Genomic DNA, 9,832 nt, shown 5'->3' with positions numbered 1-9,832 from the left:
TAGACAAAATTCTTTGGCCTGGGACAGTAATTTACTCATTTAAAAGGCTTTTAATGGACTGTGTAAGCATTCCTTCTTTTATATTTTTAGTGCCCCTAGGTAAATGCATTCTTTTCCAGAAAAGGAATCAGTTAAAGAACTCAGCTGCTAGAGTCAGGTTTCTGAGTTTAAATGTCAATGCTGTGTGACCTTGGGCAAGTTACTTTTTGTTTCAGTATCGCTCAACTGTAAAATGGGGTAACAGTTCCTGTGTTAATCGGATTTTTGTGAGCATTGAATTAATTCATGAATGCTATTTAGCATTCTGCCTGGTACATATTATATGCTCAATAAATATCAGCTATTTGTATAATTAGTTATATCCAATTTACCTGTGATAGTCATCATAATGGCAATATCACTTTTGATATTAAATGAATGGACATTTATTTCACAAATTCATTCACAAATATTTTCTGTGCCAAGCATTAATATAGTCACTCGATAGCATACACAAAGTAGGTAAGATCAGTGAGCTACAAGAAAAAATTTCCCATATATAATTTTTCTTTTTTTATCCTTTGTAATTTTTCACCCATGGTTCAGTGTAGCCAAGTTTTCTCCAAAAGGATGATTTCAACAGTGCGTAGTGGTAGTTTCTACCACACAATGTACTTCTCTTTCTAATGATTCAATGCTGTTCTGTTATACCCAGAGGAGAGCTGGCTTCATCTCAGCTCTAAGACTATGGTGGTAGGGTTGAGTATTACATGAAACTGAAAGATGGAGCCAGCTCAATTAAACATGAGGGCAGTGGATTTTGTTCATTTTTGAAAGTTTAGTTTCTAAAACAGTGCTTACTTAGTACATAGTAGATACTTGATAAATATGAATATGAATAATGGATAATAATTTGTAGTATGAGGTTTTCTTAAAGTCAAAAACTGATTTTTGTTACATCACTATGAAATAATGCTTATTTGTATGCTTCTTCCCCATATAATATGTGAGAGATGTTTTCTTGCAGATGCTGAAAAAAACATGTGCCATAGTGATTCAGAAAATAGACCTCACTTCATACTTCCTAGCCATGTGACTTTTCCTTATCTTTGAACTTCAGTTCTCTCTTCTATAAAACAGGGGCAATAATACTAGTATCATACTAGTGTTTCTTATTTTATCAAAGCTTTAAATACATTGATATATAGACCACTTATATCAGTGCCTGTCACATACAAGGCCCTGAAATGTTATTGAATATTATATAATATAGTAATCTTATATTATTACTAATATGTCTTCTGTAATCCCAAATATAATACTAAACACACTGTTTGTCATCTATAATTATTGTTAGGTGACTAAATAATGTTTATATATTAGAAAAAATGCAAACTATTCTTGATCTTGAGAACAAACATATCTATAAAGCAAGGAAGCAGTACCTTCCCCTTCTAGTCATGGGCCATATCTACTCTGGCAAGTTCAAGATGCCTTTGATCAACTTTTGTTGTCAGGCACCAAGGCAAATACAACGGAGAATGAGGTGGAACAGTGGATTGTTAAGATGTTAAGATATGTTTTTGCACCTTTTCCTCTTTTACTTATGCCTATGCACAAAGTATATCACAGAGTATTACAAAGTATATCCTTAATTTACCACAATTTGGCTTTCTCTGCCCCCCCATGCCAATAAATGCACTTTGGCTAAATTTATGGATATGTTTCCTGATAGACATGCCCACTGATGATTTCTCAGCTCTCCCACTGATTATTTGATGTGTTTAGGGTATGCTGTCTTTGGGAAACTTACTATGTCCTTAAAATATGAAATACTCCATACCCCTATCCCAATTGTCTCCTCTGGCTGCTCCTCTTTCCTTCTCACATCCCTGTAGTTTTCTTCCTTTGTTTCACTGTTCAATGTTTATGTTTTCTGGGGTTGTATATTTAGGCTTATTACCTTCTTATAATTTCATCCTCATCCATGTTTTACCATATTGTACATTAGCTAGTGTATTAGACTGAATAATGACCTCTGAAGGTATCAGGTCCTAATCTTTAGAACTTGTGGATGTTACCTTACTTGAAAAAGAATCTTGTAGATATGATTAAGATAATGGTCTTGATATAGGAAGATTATTCTGGATTAATCTGGATTGTCCAGATGGGCCCTAAATGTCATCACTAGGGTCTTTATAAGAGAGAGGGAGAGGCAGCGGGAGATTGATACAGATCATCACAGAGGAGAAGATAACGTGAGGCAGAGATTAGAATGACATGGTTACAATACAAGAAATGTCAGCAGCCATCAGAAGCTGGAAGAAGCAAGGAATAGACTCTCCCCAAGAGTCTCTGGAGAGAACATGCCTGCTGACACCATGACTTTCACTCATTGGTACTGATTGTGGCTTTCTGGCCTGCAGAACTACAGAAGAATACATTTTTTAAAAATTTAATCTCTATTATATTTTTTTCCACTACCATTTAGTCCCCTTATACCTCCCTCTCTCCAGCAATTACCATATTGTTGTCCATATCCATGAGTCCCTTTTCCTTTTTGCTCAACCCCTCTATTTCCTAACTTCCCCCCACTGCCAACTGTGCCACCACTAGCTGTCATCCTGCTCTCTTGATCTATGAGTCTGCCCTCATTGTCCTTGTTAGTTCAGTTTGTTCATTAGATTCTACATATGAGTGAAATTATATGGTATTTGTCTTCCCTGACTGACTTATTTTATTTAGCATAATGTTCTCCAGGTCCATCCATACTGTCACGAAGGTAAAATTTTCTTCTTTTTTATGGCCAAGTAGCATTACATTTTGTAAATATCCCATAGTTGTTTTATCCACTCATCTACTGATGGACACTTCGGCTGCTTCCATATCTTGGCGACTGTAAATAACACTGCAATGAACAAAAGGGTGCTTATGTTCTTTTGAATTAGTCTTTTGGGTTCCTTCAGATATATACCCAGAAGTTGGTTCACTAGGTCGAAAGGCAGATCCATTTTTAATTTTTTTAGGTATCTCCATACTGCTTTCCACAGTGGCTGCACCAGTCTGCATTCCCACCAGCAATGCAAAAGGGTTCCCCTTCCTCCACATTCTTGCCAGAATTTGTTTGTTGATTTATTGATGATAGCTGTTCTGACAGGTGTGAGATGATATTTCACTGTGGTTTTAATTTGCATTTCTCTGATGATCAGTGACATTGAACATCTTTTCATATGTCTATTGGCCATCTGTATGTCCTCTTTGGAGACGTGGCTATTTAGGTCCTTTGCCCATTTTTTAATTGGGCTGTTTGTCATTTTGGCACCAAGTTTTGTAAATACTTTATAAATTTTGGATATTAACTCTTTATCAGTGAATATGTTCTCCCATTCTGTGGATTGCTTTTTAATTTTGTTAATGATTTCCTATGCTGTGCAAAAATTTGTTAGTCTGTTGTAGTCCCATTTATTTATTTTTTCTTTTGTTTTCCTTGCCTGGGGAGACATAATGATAAAAAATTGCTACAAGCAATGTCTGAGATTTTGCTGCCTATGTTTTCTTCTAGGTTTGTTGGTTTTTTATGCTTTTGGGTCTAACACTTAAGTCTTTGAATTTATAATTGTGTGTGATGTAAGAAGGTGGTTTAATGTCATGTTTTTGCATGTATCTGTCCAACTTTCTCAATACCATTTATTGAAACACTACCTTTAGCCCATTGGATGTACTTGCTTCCTCTGCCAAATTTCAATTGTCTATGAAGCTGTGGTCTTTTTTCTGGGCTCTCTATTCTTTTCCTTTGATGTATGTGTCTGTTTTTATGCCAGTACCATGCTGTTTTGATTACTATGGACTCTCAGTACAGCTTGATATCAGGTAGTGTGATTCTTCCAACTTCATTCTTTTTTCTCAGGATTGCTGTTGCTATGTGGAGCCTTTTCTGGCTCCATATAAATTTTTGAAATATTTGTTCTAGTTTCAGGAAATATGTCATTGGAATCTTGATAGGAATTGCATTGAATGTATAGATTGCTTTGCCTAATATAGACATTTTAACGATGTTAATTCTTTCTATGCATGAACACAGTATGTGCTTCCACTTATTTGTATCTTCTTCAATTTTTTTCTTCAGTGTCTTATAATTTTCTGAGTACAGGTCTTTTACTTCTTTGGTTAGGTTTATTCCTAGGTATTTTATTCTTTTTGAAGCAATCATTTTTGTTGTTTTAAACCCCAAGTTAAACAAAGCCATAAGAAACTTATACAACTAGAAAATCTAATCTATTTTTTACAGTTAAGCAGTGTTTAATTAATTACTTTAAAACAAAGATATAGAGATTTTTCTCCCTCAAAATGAGTTTCAAATATTAAAACCAATGCTTATAAAAATTTAAAACTTTCAGCCATCTAAGTATTTCAAATGAAAACCATTACAAACTTCTCAAATGTTTGGTATATCCCATGTATGTCAATGTACAATCCTTCAGAGATATTTCAGTCTCTCTATCTTCACAGGATGGCCTTTTCTTATTGATTGCCTTATCTTCTTTTCTATATGCTATGGTTGATTACTGTGATGAGCATCAGATCCTCCATTTGAGTCTTTGAACCTGTTTGTTCCTTTTCTAGCTTTGTGTTTGGCTCTTTTTTCCCTTGATTTTTGGTTTTACTCACTTCCTCATGTTATCTTTGTTCAGCAAGAGATTTATTCAGCTCTTGTGTAATTACAGAATCCCTTACACCAATCAAAAACGTGCTTTTTCATTTGTTATACAACACTGTAGACTTTTCCATAATAATCTAGTTCACTTTGAATCACCGTATTTTCTTCAGTGTTATAATTATTTGTAATTATCTGTGTTTCTGAGCTTTTGTTGCCTTGTGACCTGAAGTGAAGCAAGTTCGTCCAAAGCCTCAGCATATTTGTTCACATCTGTTCACATCAAGATTATCCATTTTGAGTGGATTTTTTATTTCGGCATGTATTCTTTGAAGTCAAGAATCCATTGATGTTTCTTTCTTCTTCATTTTCTTAACTTCTAGCTTCTTTTCTTCATTTTCATTCTGCTGCCCAGTTTCCATTTGTTCCTTTTGTTTGTGTTTTCTATCTGCTGTTTCTTTTTTCTCACGTTGGCCTTTTAGCATATTCCTTCTATGATCAGTCTGAAATTTTCTTCCACCTTTTCTCTTCTTTTTGCCTTCTTGATCATCTCTTTCTTCAGAATCAGAGGTTGATATAACTCCTGTGTTAGCTAAATTTTTCCTTTTTGATTCTTTCTTTCTCAAATTCTTTCTTCTCTCTCCTTTGCTCTTTCTTTCTCTTTTATGAGTGGCTCTTTTGTTGGCTTATTTTCTTCCTTCAGGCCCTCTTCATTCTTTTTTAACCTGCTTTATAGGTTATTTTCCCTCTTATCCACTTTTCTTACTTTTGTCTTCTTCACTTACCATGCCACTCTGCAAAGGACAGGTCTGCTTTATCTTTTTGGGTATGCCTCTTGGTTTTGGAATCTTGACTTCTGTATCTGCAGCTCATCCTCTTTTAGGACCCACTTTTAGATTAACATGCTGTTGCTATTGTCACTACTCCTGCTACCTCAGTTTCTATTTGCTTTGCCACCTTTCTCTAAAATCTATCTTAAATAAATATCTCTTTTTTGAGTGCCAGATCCACAAAACCAAATACCTGCTGGACATGTCCACTAGATATCCCATTTAACATTGGAGCTAGCTGTTACTGAGCACTTGCAAAGAGTACTTTCCAGGCACTGTTCTAAAGCCCTTTAGAAATATGATCTAATTTAATCCTTTTTTTTTAAGATTTCATTTATTTATTAATTTAGAGAGAAGGGACGGGAGGGAGAAAGAGAAAAAGAGAAACATCTATGCAAAAGACATTGATTGGTTGCCTTTCATCCTGACCAGGGACCAAGCCCACGACTCAGGCATGAGCCCTGACTGGGATTGAATCAGCAACCTTTTGCTTCACAGAACAATGTCCAATCAACTGAGCCACACCAGTCAGGGCTCATTTAATCTTTATTTTAATACTCATTGTAACCCTATAAGGTACTTCATTATTCTCACTTTAAAATGAGACACAGAGAATCTAAGTAGCTTGTCTAAGGTTGTAAAGATGTTAAATGCTAGAGTAGAATTGTGACCTAGGGTAGTCAGACTTCAGAGCCAGTCACTAATGGCAGTGCCCTGCTGCTTCAATTGCCTGATATCTCAGGCTACTTAGAGCTTGTGCCATACCCAAGCAGAAGCACTAGGACCTGTGAGGATAGATCACTTTAGTTGAATTCATAAAACCTTTACAGAGCCCCTATTATCTGCTGGGTGCTCAGTGTCAGTTCTTCACAGCCATTATCAGGCTGATCTTATTAAAATATCAAACTGTCAGTCTAAAACACTTCCCAAATTCATGCAATTTCAGAGTTAGAGCCTACATCAGGAGGAAGATCTGGGCCAGATATGAATTACTGTTACCTCCTAAAAGCCTCATGTTTATTGACAAATTCTGTTCATAGAGTTCTGTGGCTGTGATGTTGCCATGGTTACTTTCACTGCATTGCTACTGGGCCCTAAGACAAAGTGAAAAAGCTGGAATTGAAAGCATCTCTTTTAGTATTTATAGAGTCTGACCTTCAATGCTCTGTATCCTATATCTGGAATCCCAGGATCCTTGACCATCCAATATTCCCCTCCTGATTCTTCCATTATAGTTATAAATCGAAATGTGAACAATAAGAATAACAGCTACAATATCTTAGTCATCTACAAGGAGCCAACTAGTAGACTTAGACTGTCCACTTAACCCTTTCCACAGTTCTGTAAGGAAGTACTATCATTGCTATTTTATAGATGAGATACTGAGGCTTACACAGGCAAACTCTCTAACTTGTCCAAGCTCTAACTTTTTTCTTCATGTCACCTTGGGCAGGACTAATAAAGAGGCAGGGGACAACCAGGTTCTTCAAACTTCAGGAGGAGGTCAACTCAAATTCCTTCTTCATTCCCCAAGCAGCCAGGTTTTGCAATTTCTGTCTCTGATATCACCTCATACTTGGGTACAATAGACTTTAGTAATAATACTGTTATTACTTTATTACATATGTAAAAGTATTTATAAGTTGTCAAGTTCTTTGGCATAAAAGAGCTCCCTCCATAAGTATGGAAGGGTAGATCCTCTTCTTCATTCTCAGATTTCTGTATTGGACTAACCTCTCTGTTGAGAGGTGTATTTTCTGGTAAGCTAAAGAAGCTTAAATTTTCAGGGACTTTCAATTGCTCAGGCATAGACTTTTTTAAGATTTGAAAATGTGAAACATTTTAGCCACAATCAGTTAAGACTGTTACCTCTTCCCATTTCAAATTCCTTTCTTCTCCTCTTTCTGTTGAGTGGTGTCAGATTTGCTGGGGACATTTTGGGTATTTGGCTAATGGGAAATTGAGTTGGTGATCCTTTTAGTTTGGGTTTAGTGAAATATATTTATGTAGTCTGCATTTACTTCTGGATATAGCTAAATTGTTGCTATCTGTCCTCATGAAGGAATACTTTCAGAAATACTCCTGATTCCACTTGCTTGGGATCATGGAATGAAGACACAGGGTTAAAGGTTGGAATGCAATAGGAGCCTATTCTACAATGCCAGAAGTATGTGGATAACGGAGGAGAAAGAAATAAAAGGTTTGAAATGTTCAGAGTCTGAAGCTCATTTGTGTAAAATTCTTCAAACCATCATACATATAAAATTGTAAGCAAAGCTTTAGATTCTCATTGATGCCAACTTAACTCAGAAATTCTATTCTATCAGGAAATACATGAGGAAACAATCAGAATATGGAAATGAAAAAAAGTTAGGAGGAATAAAAACACGATAGGGTGTGTCAGGAAGGCAACTAAAAGCATGGATTTTATGGTGATATTTGCTTATTAAATATATATTTCATGGTGATTTCTTATCTTATTATAATTACATGTTCACATATCTATTATTTTGCATTCTTTCTATTAAATATGGCCTCTATAATTTTATAATTGCAAGCTTCAGATTTCACAAATCCTATATCTGCCTCAGCTACTACAGCATTTAAAAATGCTCTAACTAATCAGACTCTTAAGTGAATGGTTGATGGCAGGAGAGAGGTGGGAAGAAACATATCTGTGGGCTTCCAGGGGAGTGGTTTTAGAACTGAACTGGGACATAGGCTCTCCAGCTGTGGAGAGGGCAATAAGGTGCCGCATGCTACCTGACCTCCATGCCAGACTCAGTTGACCAACATTTTTCTCAGTAAGATCAGTCTAAGGAGCAGGCAACTGTCACATCACTGCAGGGTGGTAAAGCCTCTGCCAACCTGCTATCACATCCCTTCTCCACCTCTTATAGAAACTAAATGTCAGACACATTCTTTGGAGTTTGGACAATTTTCCAGTTTTCATGAATGAAATTATTAAAAGCAACCTTCTTATAAGCAATTTGTAAGTGAGTATTAAATATCCTTCACTACTGAGGTTTAGGAGATGTTCATGAGAATGAGAATGATGACCCAACAATTTTGACCATTTGCTATGTATTAGGCCATATAATTGTACATGATATTATGCATGCTCTCAGTTCATCCTCCAACACAGGAGGAAACTGATGTTTAGAGGGGTCACACAGCTCTTGGCTGGACAAGATTTCACAGAGATTAGGGCACAAAAAGAGTTAAATGAGAAATTAGAAGGCAAGGGCTTTAAAAATTTCAGGCATTTCATAATCATGCCTTGGGCCAGCCCTGCTTAACTGTTTTCCCAAACTCTAGTAAAATGCTGATTACTACTTCTCCTAATCACACAGAGCAATGTAGAATACACTTTACATTATGTAGGGTGTAAAAAAATAACCTATGGTTAATGAAATTATGTTCGCCCAGCATAAGTAACATAATTGGGACTAAAAGCCAAATGACACCTGGATTTCAACAAAAACCAATTACAAAGGGGGAAAGGGTTTTCAAGACAACTGGAACTAGACAGTTAAACATTAACTTTCAATGGTTTGAAGTGTTTAAGTTTTGCAATGGTGTGGCTTGGAAGCTCTCCAGCAGAAAAAAAATAGCTATTTCCTTTTAAGAGGAGAGCTCTCTGCAATATTTTTTTTTTGCTGAAATAATGTGATCCTTAATGAGGTCTTACATGACCCAAACTTTAAATGGACCCATTATTTTAGTTGACCTCATTCTTGCTAGGTTTTTACAGGTCCGCAATGAACTATCAACAGCTTCCTGATAAATAATCCTACTTACCCAAAGAACTGTTAGTCTGTTAGTCTTATCTATGCTAAGAGGAAGCTTTTATTGTACTAGGCTTCCTCAGTGAATAATAAAAACTGATCTAAATTCTTCAGAAAGGTCCAACACTGTGAGGTTTGAAAATGAAGAAACAGATTAAAAATTATGTTGCTACTCTGTCTTCAGCTATGTGCTTGCTGAAAATCTATGGTTCATCCAGAACAGGAATTGCTTTTACAGTAGAGTCAGCAGCACAACTAGTCAGGTTAGGAGCTGCTCACTGGGTGGCTCTCTCAAACTGAATGGACATTAAGCACATGCAGTTAATTACTTTGGTGGTCTGGTTTGAGAAGCAATGGGTAAAGCATCTTAAGTAGCAACCAAAGTAGCTCCCACTGGAAGTTAATTTTCTACAATTAGAGACTCATTTCCTTGACTCTGAAAATCTTTAAGAGTTTATTATTATAATACAATTGCAGTCTTTGTCACCTACTGCAAAGCAAGGCAGGTCTCTGATAGTAGGAGAAAGGCATGTTTTTACAACTGATACAAAGGATCCCAGGAAAAAGGAAGGTGATGAATA

General features: G+C 36.1%; 1 pseudogene; it reads right to left on the bottom strand.

Annotated features, from left to right (window-relative positions):
* Positions 1–4,403: 4,403 nt before the first annotated feature.
* LOC112319283 (PC4 and SFRS1-interacting protein-like) lies at positions 4,404–6,693 on the bottom strand (annotated as a pseudogene).
* Between the last annotated feature and the right edge of the window lie 3,139 nt (positions 6,694–9,832).

Source organism: Desmodus rotundus, chromosome 11 (genome assembly GCF_022682495.2).
Source record: "Desmodus rotundus isolate HL8 chromosome 11, HLdesRot8A.1, whole genome shotgun sequence".
NCBI lineage: Eukaryota > Metazoa > Chordata > Mammalia > Chiroptera > Phyllostomidae > Desmodus > Desmodus rotundus.
Note: the sequence above shows the minus strand (reverse complement) of the source record. Positions and strands in the feature narration are given on the sequence as shown.